This window comes from Stegodyphus dumicola, chromosome X2 (genome assembly GCF_044657685.1).
Source record: "Stegodyphus dumicola isolate Sdum_Otavi_A_Nest chromosome X2, ASM4465768v1".
NCBI classification, from domain to species: Eukaryota; Metazoa; Arthropoda; class Arachnida; order Araneae; family Eresidae; genus Stegodyphus; species Stegodyphus dumicola.
The window spans coordinates 38414022-38427900 of NC_140781.1; positions in this window are offsets into that span (position 1 = coordinate 38414022).

A 13879-nucleotide genomic window follows, 5' to 3' on the forward strand; every position below is an offset into this window, starting at 1 on the left:
GAATCGACCTACGTGACATGTAAGTCGATTTCGAGATTTTACCTAAGCATGCCTGGCGGTCGGCGTTCAGTTTATTATTAGTCGATGAACCAAGTTTTCGATCTCTGAAAACAGAAAAGCCGGCATTATTGTAAAATCATTTAAAAAATGAGGCATTTAAGTTTTTTGATGGATACAAAGATGATATTCCTGAAGGTTGATAGTGAAAAAACGTAGCTTCTGATAATTCAAATACCGAATGGGAGCCATATGCCTGTGTGATAGCTACGGCAAAAGATATAAAGGAAATAAATGAACACTCAATTTCAGATGATGATAACTGACTTTAAGCGTCCATATATTTATAATTTAAAGCATCAAAAGTTAAAAGTAAATTGGAGTCAAAAGCAGGGCGATTCCTCAACAATATTAAAAATTGTATCCTTGTAAAGGGGTTAAACATAAAATCAAAACATTTCAAAATAAAAATGATCGTAGTAGTGCAAACTCGAAAACTAAAAATGCGAAAAGGGAAAATATATACAAGATAGTAAAAATACATAAATTAATTTCCCTTTATTTTATATTTAAATCAGAACCAGGTCTAACTAATAATGTTCAACGACATTTTCGCTTGGCTCTGGTGAGTTTACTCGTGCATTCAAATCTTTCTTGAGAAAAAACTTTAGATATTTAATCAAGTTTTAGCGTACCTTTTCTAAGTAATTGAGACCCGGTGGCGCAATGGCTAGCGCATTGCGCAGCAGCACCAGAGGTCCGCGGTTCGATTCCCGGGCTAGGCAAGGTCGGCTCAGCCTTTCATTCCTTGATTTCCATCACTTGGGTTGATAAAATGAGTGCCAAGTTCGCTTGGGGACTAAACACTGGGGGTCTTGCAACAAACTGACCACTTGTTCAGGGCATATGCTTACCAAGGGGCCCACAGTCAAGAAAGCAGATTTCGGGCAGGCCTTGGCCCATTAGGGCTGTTACGCCACTGAGTTTTAGAGTTTTTAGTTTCTAAGTAATTATAAAATGTATTCGGATTTCATTGTGCTCTCCTCGGTAAAAGATGGGTTTTTCGGACGTAACAAATCTCCCCACACAAAATAAAATTATATTACATATTAATAACGTATAATTATAAGCACAACATAGAATTTTGTCAATCCTTTTGAGCATAAGACATATTATTTTTTAGATTTATTGAATAAAGTATGTTTCTGTTAACAAAGATTTTACTATCAGCTTATAAATTCAAAGTAATCATTAGAAACCAAATCTTAAAATGTAATAGTTATTTGAGAAACGATATTTCCGAAGAAGAAAGTCATATGAATAGGGAATATATCTTATTCCTTTCAAAAACTTATTTGATTTATTCATGCACTACTAAAACAAATTCAGATGAAATTAAACCTGAATTTAATTTTCCTTTGGTAGATAATGGTACACTAAATGAATATAAACTGAAACTAAAACAATTAAAGCAGAGTGATACCATTTGTCCACCAGCTGCAGTTAGGTCGGAGGTTCGAATTCCAGCAAGCGGATTAGCTGCATGAGCGCTTTCATAGTTTTCCCCATGTATAATGTAGATACGAGCCAGTTCACCTTAAAACATCCTCTACAGGGCGTCCCTCCTTTTAGAGGATTTCTTTGTTGCACGTCTCCATATTGAAAAAAAATAGTGCCGTTTAACAAATTCTGTATGCGCAATGCAAACCAATCTCGCATGTTTAAAGCAGCAGCTACTAGCACATGATGTGCGGGGCGTCCCATTAAGACCACCCAATCTCCTTAATGCCAGATTCTTCACTTGGAGTACAAAAAACTCCCCAAAGTACTGTAACTGTATGACCCATAGTTTTCGAGATAAATGGGAAAGAAAAGTATGACGTTATATCCGTCACACTGCCTATGGTTCTAGCATTATTGGACACTTAAGTTACGTACAAGAGCGTTGAAATGAACTGGCTGGAATAGCCAAATTGATACCAGGTTGATGCTATAGACAGATGACTGGCTGGAATAGCCAGGCTGAGCGTTGAATGAACTGGCTGGATTAGAACTGGCTGAGCGTTGAATGAACTGGCAGACCGCTGAACTAGACAAGGCAGTCCGATCCCCTACCATGGCCGCCACGATCGCAAGATCTGACACCTTTGTATTTTTTCCTATGGGATCATCTGAAGGAATTGGTCTAGGGAGACCTAGTTACTACAGAAAGTGACTTAGTTGGTCGTCGTCATGCTGCATATATTTGGTAGATACTATGCTGCTGCAATGTTCCACGGCGTTACATGCATGCCTCGATATGCGCAGTCTTAAATCAGACATTCTACGGCGCGCGCATGAATGACTCGATATGCGCGGTGAATATTTTGAACATCTTCCTATGTAAGAATACGCAAATTCCGATGTTCCTGATTCCAATAAAGCTTCTCCTCCCTTGCACTGGATATAACGTCATACATTTTGCTTTCGCATTTTTCTCGAAAACTACGGGTTATACAGTTACAGTTCTTTTGACACTTTTTATGCATTCGAAACGAGGAATTTAGCTGTTCAGAAATCGGGCTGTCTCGACGGGTCACTCTGTATTTTCAAATTAGTAGTCTTCAGACCGAATATTTTGCCTTAACTATGCTGAGGATCACATCTGTAATTACAGCCGAACTCACTTCAAAAATGAAAAAGTGAAGAAAAGAGGGGAAACTATTCAGAACCTTGACGGAATGTTTTTTTTTTTTTTTGGTAGTCGTGGCTGTTTACTAACCATTATTTGTTAGATAATTCTGTTGAGCATGTGGTCATATCCTTGAATACGAGTAATACTCCAACGTGTAGGCGTTAAAAGCCACAAGCCAGTTAAAGGTATTTGTCCATGCGATAAACGTTTGAGAATCTTCCTCATAAATTCCTTGCACTAAATGGTTATTAACTTCTTATTTGCTTTTAATTTTGCGTGATGTAATAAATAATTCAACTGTTTGTCTTTTTTTTAAATTTTTAATTTAATAGGCTGTGTCATATTCAAATAACCAACTAACCAACTGTCGATAAGATTCAGATTGACGCAAAACTACTCTTACTTCATCATAGTCAATAGCACATGATATACAATGCAGTAAACAACTAAGAATGTTAGAATATATTTTAGGACTTCCACGAGTGTCTGTTCTAACCTCCTTTAAACATCAATTGAATGAATTCTTGGTCTGGAATGTGAGTGGACTCAAAGTCTGAGAGTCTACGGATTCTATCATTGATATTGTGACTTATCTCACTTATCTGACAGTAACATCAGAACAAGCTCACGAAATTCATCATGGCAAGGATTTCGCTTGTCGTTGGCAAGAGCAATGAGCACCATACAGGTGACAGTACGACTTGGGACTCTTTGGGGAGGGCAATTTCATCTCGCAGTCCCCCTTCGAGAAACATTCCGGGGTTGAAAACTGCCTATTATTACAGAGGCTGTTCGCACATTTTTAGACGATTTTGGTAAGCGGTAATAAAAAATCGTTTGCTGCGAAAGAAGTAATTGCAATTGTACTATGTTTTTAAAAGTCAAAATTATCGTCTGTGGCTTGAAAGTTTTGTTTTATTCAAAATGGCGAATTTAACAAAGCATTGATTCGAAGGCTACATTTACTCTCTTTCCGAAGAGAAATATGCATACTCCGTTATCCAAAAACGATGCGAGAGTCATGGTTTTGTGATATCTAAAGCGTCGATAGGTAATATTATCAACAAGAAAGAAAACAAACGTAAATTGGAGCCTCAAGTGGGACAAAAATTCCAAACAAGTATCCAAGGAAAAAACGGACATCTTCGACTATTGCAAAGGTACGTTATTTAATGTTAAACGAAAATCCCACTGGTCAAAGGACAGCTGCAAAATCATTAAAATGCTCGGTGTCCACTGTAAACAAAATGATAAACGTTGATTTAAATCTTAAGAAAGCGAAAAAACGCAATGTGCATCGTCTTCTTCCAAAGCATATCGCTCAACGCAGGACACGCTGCAGAATTCTATATGAGAAACACTTATCCAAAGAAAAATGGAAAACTATTGTCACAATAGATGAAGCATGGGTGTATTTAAATGATTGTAACAAAAAAAAAAAAAAAAAAAAAAAAAAAAAAAGAGCCATTTATTATAATATAAGGAGAGAAAAAAAATTAAGTACATGGTTCAAAGAATCGCAAGAAAGTTTTTCTAAGGGATTCATGATTGTTGCTGCTTTTTCTTATAATGGCAAGTTAAAAATAAAGAGAGTGCAAAAAAATGTCAAGATTAACTCCAAATACTATCAGGAACATATTTTATCGCCAATTTTTCTGAATGAAATACCATCGCTTTACCCACAAAACCCTAACAGGACTCTGGAAAGCTGTTCGGGAGGAATGGGATAGAATACCTCTTCTGCCACTTCAAAAGGCGTTATTATCCTGGAAATTGCGGTGTCGAAAGATAGTTCAGAATAAGGGATGTCAAATAGAACGTTTAAAACACAGGAATTTTATGTATTTAGTTTTGTGAATACAATATCATCGTCTAAAAAATGTGTGAACAGCCTCTGTATTCTTAGTAGTAGTGCTGTTTCACAGTTCAGACTAATTAATCAAGGCAAAAAAAAATTGCTTACCTTGTTCCAAATGGGTTGTGCCAGGAAACTGGTTGAATCTTCCTTCTCCTGCAGGGAAGTAGCTAGAGTTTCCACCGCCAATTGACAACTGAAGAATATTCACCCTTTTCTGTGCGCCGAGAAGGGAAAACATTTCATTAAAAAAATTCGTAGCATCAATTTGGCGCCCTTTGTATGCTGCGCCCGGGGACAGATGGTCCCCCCTTGCCCCACACTAGCTACGCCACTGTTCTCCTGCAAACCTTTGAGGGGTCTAATCCCTACTCCCAGTAGGTTAGTAATCCTCATAGAAGATCAATATATTCTTCACACAAAAACACATTTAATAATATTGCAAACGGGTTACAGAAAATTTACATAATACAAAAGAGGGTTTAAATTTCGCACGTCGCAGCGTGCGAATTCTCCGTTCCGAGTTCTCGTGCGGTCTCTGACCTTTAGTTCATAGTTCGTGATGACGTCACTCAGCAATATCGGATCTCAACAACAGTTGAATTGCAACACTGCCTTGCTGCAAGAGAGGGATCGACTGCCGCAGGGACTCCTTAATTCCCATTCTCCAGTACACTGTCATTTTACGCGAACTATCACGCTGTGAGAGAAGACCGTACTCCCTATTATACTCATTTTCAGTTCAATATTGCGACGTGGATTTTAGAGATCCCTGCACTATGAGCTTTACTCATAATCATGCGTACACTGCTGGAAAAAAAAAAAAAAAAGTGTGTGTGGGGGGACAATTCTATTTCTCCCGTTCTACTGGGCCGATTGACAAAATTTAAATTGCGTTTTCATGTCTCGAAAGCGCGACTTAGGATATATATTAGATTTATATATAGAACTATTCTAACATGGGTATTTTGACACAAAATCGGACATTTTCTGAAATAACATACCAATTTTTTTCCTTATTTCGATTCTAAGACTCAAATTATGCCAGAATGCCAAGTTTTGTAAAAATCGTACGAGTAGTTTTTAAAATATTAGCTCTCAAAATTTTAGCTCCTGAATGTTAATTGAATTTGGCAAATATTTATTAATATCTCTTTTTCTATTAAACTTTTTTGATTTTTCCTTTCACATTTCGAAATTTAGGTTCATTCCAAATAAAATTTACGTATTTTATGCTTTATTTTTTAAATTTCTATTTTAAAATAATTTTTATAAATTTTTTGAAAAAAATTTTGAATTATAACCTATAAAATTTTTACCATCATCTTAAAGTAGGTGTATTTCTAAGCATACCTGCAAAAAATTACTTTTTTATTCAAATAAGATATACACGAAATTACATATTTTCGCGTTTTGAAGTTTGGCATCTTTTTCTTAAGCGATAGTAACGCCAAATGTGGTTTATAGATTTTTGTTACAATGAATTGCCACAGCTATTTTTAACCTTAAATTTCAAATAAATTTTTAAGAAGAATTAATTAGATGAAATTTTTCCCTCAATGATGCGTAATAAATATTTATTAATACTATGTGAAAAATTATTATTTTTTAAATTATAGATGATATTATTCAAATTTTTAACTTTTTAAAAAAATTTCTTTCTTTATTACCTTTTATATATATATATATATTTCCTAAACAAGTATTGATTAATTGATTATATTATCTCCTATATATATATATATATTTGTAAGAGTAAATTTTTATCTTCGACGTTTTGTCATCTGCTACTTTACATTAACTTCCTTTAAAGAGAATTGTCTAAAACTGAGAACTTTCGTTTGATGTTTATTTGAATTTTACGAAAATATTTTATGACATTTACTGCATAATCTATTTTTAAACCAGCTGTTGCTTATGAAGCGGCTGATACTATCATCCATATTTTTATAGAAACATAAGATTTAGAATAATCATTTTTATAAAATTCAAATTATGATATAAACATACAACCCTCTAGAGACCGAATTAATGGAAGTTCAATGGTTATGTAGAAATGATCTGCAGCTACTTAATGGCTAGATAAGTCAGCAGGTTCTGTGGACAATAATAATAATTACATAAACGACACCCAACATTCTGGATTCAATTACCAACGACGGAAATTTAATGAATTTAAGAAGAATTTAAATGAATTTAAGAAGTTTTTAAACATAAAAAAATCGACTCATTTTTTATCCTAAAATGTATTTTTCTGTGTAGCGTATTTTCATTATATTCTTAATTTCTAATTTAGAATGTAATTGTCAAGAACTTAATTTTAATCATCAGAAATATAATAAGTAATTATTACGGTTATAAATAAATCCTTCTTATAATTGCAAATATTTCAAAAAACTTTCTGTCTGAATGAAAATAATTTTCTATGCAAATATATCTAATTTTATATTAATCAAGATTGCACAAGATATTATTTATTCGCACGTATTAATTAATTAATAATTAATTGATAAACTTATTAATTAATAGACTCTAGTAGACTCTAGTAGAAGTTACGAATCAATTATATTTAATTAAAGAATGACCATCTAAGTTTAGAAACAGCGTACCGTAACAGCAATTCAATTATTGGCGCCGTATCTTTCATGTTACTCACTTGTTACTTTCATGCATCACAAGTCAGTTTGAGTTAAAGTCATAAATGTTTTAAACACCTAATTTCAGATATTTAACAGAAGCATGTCAAAAACAGATTTCTACAAGCCTTCTCTTCCATTACATGTTATGCATTCAGACAAAAAGTTTCATCAGCGTAAATTCTATAATCTATTTTTATTACACTCTGATTACTTTATTAAAATAGAGTGAATATATACTAAACCTTTTAATTCAGCTTCAGTAATTCGGAATTATTGACGGAATTGTTGTCGGAACTAGGACTTAGAAAATAAGTCAAATTGAATATTTCAGATAATCCAATAAATTCAAGGTTGAAGTTTCAATATTTTATTTTCGGAGGGAGGGGAAATTTTTTCAGTTTTGGTCCATTATCCTAAGTATATTTGCTTCGATTCTTTATTTTTTCCATAAAAGCGAAAATCTTACGCATGGTATACATATAACGCATAGCTTCAAATTAAAATTTAATAATATACAGGCTGGTAATAATTACAGGTCCACTTTGAAATGGTCATAAAAGGAAAACTACTGGATCAAATGTTATCAAACTTGGTAACCGTGTAAAGGAGGTCATGGGAATTTATTTTTTGCGAAAAAAATAGAATTTCGAAACCTCATCACGACTTATAAGCCGACACTTCCCCACTTCCCACCAGACCTCAACTTCTGTGACTTTTGGGTATGGGGTTATCTCAAAAGCTCTGTTTATGGTGATAATCTAAACAATTTGGCAGAAACGAAAAAAGTGATACATCGACATGTCCGTAACATTCCTCCTGATATACTAAGAGCTGCTGTTGAGAATGTAGTAACAGGATTTAACTTGATTTTGGAAAATGCTGAACGCTACATTGAACATGCTTTGTATCACGTTTCGGAAACGATTAAACACATTTTAAACCGATGTTTTCAAGTCTTATTTCATTTAACAATTTTGCATACAGCGCTCTTTTTCCCCTGGTGGTGAGTTTTTGAACTCTTTTTTTTTCAAGCGGAAAATAAATTCCCATAACCGCCTTTACATGATTCCCAATTTTGATAACACTTGGTCCGGTAGTTTTCCTTTTATGACCATTTCAAAGTGGAACTTTAATTATAACCACCATGTAAATTAAACTTTAAAAGTTAGACAGTTTGGTTCAAGTCCCAGCTTTAAATATATATATATATGTGTGTGTGTGTGTGTGTGTGTGTGTGTAATGATTTCAAATGCGTAGATGAAAGCAGTGGACCTCCCAACAGCTTACGATACTGCGTAGATGACCAAGAAGACCGTAGTGGCTTGAAGGTGGCAGAGTGGAAAGCATGATGACGCAATTTAGCACAACATATCTTGAAAAATCACAATCTTTATTTTTTTACGCATATCAACTCATCCTTTTTCAGACAAGATATTTCTTAATAATATTTGAATAGAATAACTCCCATTTTGAAGTACGACGTCATCTTAAGCAAGTAAGCGGCAGCAGCATGGATGAAAAGCGTCTTACCAGCAGGAGAGTTAACGCGGAAAAGGGGCAGAGTATCATAGAACTTAAGAGGAAGAAGGGTGGGAGGCGGAAAAGTTTCAGTTCACAGTTCTGGTTTACAATTAATTTGATGGGACAAGAGGCATCTGCATTTAAACGTTACATAAGATAGAAAAGTCTGGAACCTGCGAGAAGAGATGAATTTAGGGGCAGATTACCAAATTTAGAATGTTAATTTTGAGGTCGTCAATTATTTTTTTGAAACAGCTATCATATTTTGTTATATCTTACATATCCCCCCCACCAAAAGAAAAGTTGGGTGAGCAGGGTGGAAGAACAAGCATTAGAGCAGCAAATGTGAAAGATATAATTTTGAAAATACAAACATATTAACTTTTAAACAAAAAATTATTGTCATAAAATTTTGACCGATATTTTGAATCAATTTTGACATTTCACTGAATGTCATAAAATTTTGAATTCAATAATAATTTTAGACACTGTACTCTTTTAAAACAATTGCACATTTTTGTGTTCTGAGATAAGAATGTCCAATGAAATTTTGTAAAGTTCTTGAAAGTTCGACATGGTAAAAGTTCAAATTTTTTCACAAACAAAATGTTCAAATAAAATTCTTTCAAATTTTTGTTGATGAAAATATTTCTATTATATTACAAATTAAGATGCCAATTTTCATATTATTTAATTATGTTTTTCAAGGAAGGCATTTTTAAATATAAAAATTTTGTAAAACATCATTCATAAACACAATTTAAAATTTTTCACTATTATTAAGACATTTAAAATTTACTTATTCTTATGAAACTTGAAGACTCCACAACTTTCTCTAAATACTAGCATTTCCATCATATTGGTTTATCAGTTGAGCAAGCTGGTGTTTAATATTCTTCACCAGTGGCCAAAAGATTTGCCAAATTAACAGTTACTGTCGAAAAGGAGGGAAAAACAACTTGACTACGGGGCTGTGGATTTAATTCTACGTACTTTCAAATAAGAGAACGTCGCCATTAAAAAATGAAAAGAACATGCAGTTAGAAATTTAAGTGTATTCTTGACTATGGAATTTTATTATTACATTTATATAAATTTTTATATTAAATCTCTTAGAAAGAATGTTTTAAGAAGCTAATTTTTCTCTCGCATTATAGATTGTATAAAAAAACATGATCTTTAATATGATTTAGATTGTTCCAGCCGATATAAGAATCGGGTTCCTCGGTGGTACAGAATAAACACTGCTGGACCGTCTTATTTCTTTGTCATTTAGCAAAAAATCTTTTAATTAAAATATTTATCCTTTGGACTTCGCTTTAAACTTTATTTATAGTTAAAAGGACTAGAAAATGGAAAGCTATTTTCAGCTGAAACGCAATTCATGTAATTGATATTTTAAAAAATTGACAAGAATGCAAAATTTATGGAAGTCTAGCAATCGAAAAATCTTAATTTTCTTGTGTGAGCACTAAAAATAACTGTAGAAGGAAAGAAGAAAAATAGGAAAATGTAAGCAAAAATTTGAAGGGAAATTTGGCTGTCAGACATACCAAGATGTTCAAGATGTTTCAAAAAGTTGGACGCTTTTGAGTATACTTTCAGGATACTTCAAAGAATTTAGGTGTTCAAAGAGAAAACACTTGGACGTATACACCAGTAAATACAGAAAAGACAAAAACGATATCATTGCAGATTAAAGTGAAGAGTGACTGGTTTTAGACTATATGGTTGTATAAATTTAAATTACGTTATAGAACATCGTATCGTATCATAAACGGAGAACCCCATGATTTCTCAGTCGAATTATTTGAAGATTCAGGAGTTTATACAGTGATGTATGTGAATGTCACCTAAAGACTTTTCTTTCCCTCCTGATTAAACAGCGGCCGAGCGGTAAAGTCGCTGAACACTGGTAGTTCGGTCAGAGGTTCGAATCCCGCGAACGGGCTGGCTGCTCGTTTTCGTGGTTTTCTCCATGTGTAACATGTATACGAGCCAGTTTCCCTTTGAAAGTCCTCAACGAAGGCATCCCTCTCCTTAGGCAAATAGCCCTAGTGTGCTTTGTCATAATTAAATAAACCAAAAGTTCTTGATGAAACCAATCTTTCCTTTCATCTCATACCTTCAAAATGCTAAGCCTCTAAAGACTGATAAAGGCTTTTACTAAACACTGATGAAATGGATTGAATTGGATTATTAAGTTACGGCAAAGCAGGGCTTCTGCCTAAAAGGAAGGATGCCTTCGTGAAGAACTTTCTAAGGGAAACCAGCTGGCGTACACGTTACACATGAGAAAATCCACGAAACGCCCATGCAACCAGCCCGTTTACCGGGATTCGAACCCCGGAGTGAGCTACCAGAGTTCAGCGACTTTACCGCTCGGCCGTTCCTGAGCCTTTATGAAATGGAAGGCGATAACTTTATTTAAAATGATTGTCAGAAATACCAAGATGTTTCGAAAAGCTGGATGCTTTTTAATATACTTGCAGAATACCTGAAGAACAAGAGCAAGAATGAAGCAAAATGCCTGAAAAAAAAGAGAAGAAAATATAAATTTTTGCGTAAAATTTAGTATTTGTATTTTTTTTTTTTTTTAATTTAAAACTTTTTTAATCTTATGATATTTGATTCTTGCGATTTCAAAAATAAAATATTTGACAAAAATATGAATAACATTTTAAGAAACCAAATGTAGGATGATAAAATTGTGTAAAGCAATGGGCACAATGATAAAACTGTTTAAAGCAATGTATGCAAGTCATCTAAGTTAAAATGTCGGTTATATATCTCTCTTATTTATAAATCTTTTCTGAACGGAACATTGAAAGGCGTGTTAACTGTGCTTTACTGTATATTCTCTTTTAATATATGCTGTTTTCAAATGCGTCGTAGTCTGGGTTACAAAGTATTCTTCCGAAAGAAACGCAATTCAGATAAATAAAATCAAATTCTGGAAAATTTATATTAATAAATATATTTAAAATGCTCAGTTCGAATGAATAAATAGAAAATTTTAAAATAGTTATCTGAAGAGACAATGCAACACTAACAATTAAAATAAAAGTCTAAAAATTTAAAAATTACCTAAAATAGTAACTATGACTAAAAATATAGTATAAAGAAAACTATTATAAAAAAAATAAACGATGCACCTTTTATTTAAACTACGCAATATCCTAATTCGCACTTTCCGAGACATGAAGAACGCAATTTGAATTTCGTGAATCGGCCCAGTAGAACGTAAGATATAGATCTGTCTTTTTTTTTTTTTTTTTTTATAGCTGTGTACATCTTTTTCTCTGCTATAGATGTATATTTGTAACAATTCATTAAAACCTGTCCATTAGGTTTTTTCAGAAATATGACGTAATGAGCAAATTCTCACAAGTGTACAAACAACAAACACTGTATACAGACTAAAAGTAAATAAATTATCAACGAATATCTGTTGCATAACCTATGATTTCTGTGACTGGACCAATTTCGTCAGAAAAAATTTTCTTATTTCTTCAGCAGCTTTACTGAATCGTTTTTCCGACAGCTGATAATGGAAATATCTTATCAACTGCCTTTTAACCTCAGCCGCTGTTCCTTTTAACTGTGCCAAAAAATGAGCACAGTTCTTTGGAAGAAACCTTTTCAGCCACGTAATTAATTAATGAAACGATAAGCTTGTAACTAATATTTAATTGTGTCATACCGTCTACTGGAGTATTTTTCAGTACTTTTACTCCTTATTTTGTTATTACTCCTTGTACTAATTTGCAAAATGTTTATGTTCTTAACGTTTACAATCGGGTCGGCAACTTATGTACACCTTTTATAATGAAATCCCTCCCCCCCCTCCTTTTCAAGTTTCAATGATTTTTTGGGAGTTTTAAAACAATGTGCCCGAGAGAGGAAATAAAAACTGTTATTCCGCCGCTCAGCCGTAACTTCCCCCCCCCCCCATCCCGGCACAGTCTCAAAGGCACACCGATTTCGGAAGGTGCGAAGAACTTGGATTCGAAAGGGGGGGGGTTGAACTAAGACTGAAAAACTGTAGTAAATTTGTAATGTTCTCAGCAAACTCTTCCGGCCAGTGAGATTTCAGACACTGCGTCTCAATGTTTTCTTATTTTTACTGTATTTTATCTTAAGGTACATACCTTTATGATGGACCAGTTTGAGGAGCCCTTACGTATGTGTGAGGCCCCTCGTAGGATTCTGTGATAAGCTCTGAAGAGCGGAATTAATTCCCGCTCTAAACCGGAATATGCAACCAAAGCATCAAACTCTTCGAACTTGGATGTTTTCCCCCTTGCTTTGTTTTCGGCCGCCTTCACTCAGCGCTGGCCTTTGCTTATCGGCTAGCGATATGTGCATGTTTTGTTCATCCGAATATATTTGAACTAAGATGGTATAATAGCTATCAAAGTCTTTGCTTAGTTCTGATAAATGTCACCTTCCCCCCCTCCGTGTTATAGTTAGTTAGTAATATCAAACTGAAGGAAAGCCGTTTGTCTTCCGTTTCTCTCATCTAAACTAGTGCTTATAGTTTACGCTTTATCACTTTAGTACTTTTTTTCTTTGTATATGCCTTTCACTCTCCGCAAATTTTCCGCGTGCAGTTTGTTTCTTTCCGCATATCGCTCCCCAACCCTCGGGTCAGTCTTATCTTACAAGCTGTCACCGTCCTTCTTGTGCAGCACCTCACATTTATGGAGCTAACGTGAACTTTTTGGTAGGTCGTTGGCATTTAGAGAGGGTAAAAAAAGGAGAAATATTCTTTTCTCCGTAAAATAACGGTGCGCTTTGCAAAAATTTCGGTTCTCACGGTCAATATAGTAAATTATATTTTCTCAGATTTTGTTGTGAACAAACAAAATATAAAACAAATTGTAACAGCTATTTGATTCTCACTGGTGATTATTGCTCCACAGCTTACAGCATTATAAACTGTTGCTTTTGTGCTTTATAGAGTTTGTCTTCTTAGGTAGCATACACTATATTAAAACATTGAAAGCGAATTACCGCCACGTCTTGTAAGTACCACAGAGAGAGGGAAAAGGTGTAAAGGGCCCTTTTATTTATTTAAATAAAGTTTAACTGTCGGCACAAACTCTTGCTTACAGAAGCCAACAATTATGGCTTAAATTAAAGATAACTTATTTACTAAAGTTAATGAAAATAAGTTTAGCCTAACGGCTT